Source organism: Lathyrus oleraceus, chromosome 2 (genome assembly GCF_024323335.1).
Source record: "Lathyrus oleraceus cultivar Zhongwan6 chromosome 2, CAAS_Psat_ZW6_1.0, whole genome shotgun sequence".
NCBI classification, from domain to species: Eukaryota; Viridiplantae; Streptophyta; class Magnoliopsida; order Fabales; family Fabaceae; genus Lathyrus; species Lathyrus oleraceus.
In genome coordinates, this window is record NC_066580.1 from 186,099,132 (window position 1) to 186,102,545 (window position 3,414).

Consider the following 3,414-nt stretch of genomic DNA (forward strand, 5'->3'; position numbering starts at 1 on the left):
GAGTACTACGGATGCGTAGGGGTGCTAATACCTTCCCTTCGCATAACCGACTCCCGAACCCATTCTCTTTGGTCGCGAGACCATGTCTTTTCCCAGGTTTACTCTGAGCGTTTCCTCTCCCTCTTTTGGGATAAATAACGCACGGTGGCGGCTCTGTTGTTCTTGTTTTCCCGCCGGTTTTTCGCGTGATGCGACAGCTGGCGACTCTGCTGGGGATATAGAGAAGTTGACCTGTGCTGGTCCGTCTTCCCTAAGCGAGTCTCTCCTAGCGCTCTCTAGGTTGGGGTTTTGGTTGCTGTTTGCTGTTATTTATTGCATTCATTTGTATATATTTGCATTTACCGTTTGCATTTATTGTTTGCATTAATGTTTGCATTCATATTCATCTGTTCACCTGGCTGGCTGTCTGTTTCTCTCTGTTGGGGTGGGAGTTACATGAGGTAAAAGGCCCAATACCCAGGCCATGAGTGAAATCTAGGAAACCTAGGAATAGAGTGATTCATGGGAAGCGGGTGGTATTGCGCCACTTAGCGGAACATTGATATCACGAGTAGTTCAGACCCTGGTAGGATATTATCGGTGCATACATCGGGTGTGCACAGGATGATATTCTGCGAAAGGTTATTTATGCTGCGTTTCTCTCGACCTTACCCTGGCCTAGACGACACCCGTGAGTGGGGAAGGGTTTGATCATTCTAACAGGTACAGTTGGTGACTCCTGGTACTGATGGTGACTACGAGTTATATTTCTGGACGCCGGAGGTTTGACCCTGGTATTGATCAGAGGGTTCCGTTTATTTCGGATCCCTAGGCTGAATTTGAGGGTACTCGCTCAGATGGTGACTCAGTTCTCCAGACTTGGGTTCAGATGCCAGCTCCTCAGATGACTTTGGGGTTTCAGATGGTTCCTCAGATGCCAGTTCCTGCCAGTCTTGGCGCCATCATTTGCATCATAGCATGTTTATTTTCCAAAAAAATAGTGATGCATGAAAAAGTTAACTCGCATACGCATATCCTTTTCAGGATCATTCATGACAAAATAATACCCATATCATGCATATCATGCACATAGCATCCTTGCATTACAGACATGTTTGGGGAGAGACTTCTCACTTCAGTTCCTGACTGAGACAGGATTGCTGATCGTCGTCCGCACCGCTACTCAACCAGATTGAATCATCAGAAGATTATGGACCAGGTTCAGACAGAGTTGGCTGAAATGAGGGCAAACATGGCCCAGTTCATGACAACGATGCAAGGGGTCGTTCAGGGGCAAGAGGAGCTGCGTGCCTTAGCCCAGAGACTGGAAGCCGTGATTCCACCAGTCCACTGTGCTCCACCAGTGGGTGTACCCGTTCATGAGAATGCTGCTGTCGCTATTCTCGTTGATGATTGTGCCGTGAATGACGAATTGAAGGGGATCAGAATCAGCGAACAGCCTCTTGCTGCAGAGACTGTTAATGTCAGAGCAACCCGCGCTCCGGTTCGCCATCCTGGCTCTTCAAGTTCTTCCAGTTCTAAGAAGACATACTCAGGGGCACCCAAAAGGGGAGAGAATGAAACAAATGCTGTGCACCGTCGGAGGAGTGCAAACAGAGGACAGTATCGTCATGCTGCTGCTGTGACTATTCCAGCTACTCAACCTCAACAACAACAGAGAAGACCCACTCAGCAATATTAGCATCAACAACATCGTCCTCAGCAGCAGGCTTCCCAGCCTCACAATGGTAATCAAGCTGGTACAAGTAACGAGAGGAAGAAGATCATTTTTGATCCAATCCCCATGTCCTACGCCGAACTGTATCCCACTCTGATAGAGCGGAACTTGATTACTCCCAGAGACCCGCCGCCCATACCCGTCAACCCTCGGTGGTGGTATAAGCCTGAACAGCATTGTGTGTATCATTCGGGTGCTCCTGGTCATGATGTGGATAGTTGCTTTCAGTTGAAGATGAAGGTTCAAGGCCTCGTAAGGTCAGGTATTTTGAACTCTGAAGACTTGGGTCCCCGTGTTAATCAAGCCTGAAGATAACAAGTCCTGGGCTGGCGCCGACTTTTTCTTCAGAAGGGTTGTTCAGAAAGCAGAAGTTGCTGATACAAGAGATACTGACAGTTGTCATCCCCGGTGGGATCTATCACAATTGGGTCACAGTGGGCGTTCCTACAGTTGTTCATAAGTCGGAGTAATAATCACTTTGTTTAGAAACCCTTCTCCCATGAGGAGATGTGATGACATTGTTGGCAACGTTTTGTGCAATGATATTTTCATTCAAATAATTCATGTTAAAACATTTGTTTTCCAATTGTTTTCCCTTTTCGCTTTTTGCATGAAATTGGTGATCACAAAAAACCCTAAAAAACAAGAATAAAAGCAATCTTTTCATCTGCATAACGATTGTCTTGTTTGATTTCCAAAAAGCTTTTATACTCTAAATCATTATGCAGGTTGTTTCTCAAACCCATTGAACGTAATGATCAGACGTCATCTCCCAATTTTGAATTCCCTGTATTCGAAGCAGAAGAAGATGATGTTGAAGGGATTCCTGACGAGATTTCCCGACTTCTTGAGCAAGAAAAGAAGATCACTCAGCTGCAGCTCGAGAATCAGCAGAACAGCCAACTGGGGCATCAAAAAAAGGGGGAGAGAAAAAGAAAAAAAAAAGAAGAAAGAGGAGGGTGCAAAATCAAAAAAAAAAACAAAAGAAATCAAAAGAAATCGAAATCAAAAGAAAGAAAAAGAAAGAAAGAAACAAAAGAACAAAAGCACCCTCAAAGTCCCAAGTTGACTGATGCTGAATGGATTCAGAGTCACTACGACCAAATGAATCCGATCGAAAGGAAGAGATCAACTGCCATGTGTCATGGTCAGTCATATCAGTAGAGAGTGAAAAAGCATTCGACAAGAAGATCAAGCCTCGTGTGTTCCGAGGAACCTTGTGCTCAAGAAAGTCTTGTCTTTTGTACCCGATTCCAGGGGCAAGTGAACCCCCAAGCTATGAATGTCCATATGTTGTCAAAAGAGCCTCTTCAGGCAGTGTTCTGACACTTACTACAATGGATGAAGAAGTTCACTCGTCCTGTGAATCCTGGTGCAGTCAAGAAATACTTCGCCTAAACAAAAAGAAAAAAAATCAAACAGCTCGCTAAGTTGAACACCCCAAAGGGCGACTTAGGCAAAAAGGAGCGTCTCGGTGGATTGAAAACCCGAAAGGGCGATCCAGGCAAAAGTTAGAGACATTGAAAAAAAAAAGAGAATTTGCATCCCGCTAGATTGAACACCTCACACTGGGGCAATCTAGGCAAAAATTAGGGATTTGGCAAGTAACTGCACCTTGACAAGACTGTGCTCTATATATGTCATCCGTCAGGAATTCTCGATTCGTCGTCGACTGAAGCTCTGAATACATCGAAAAT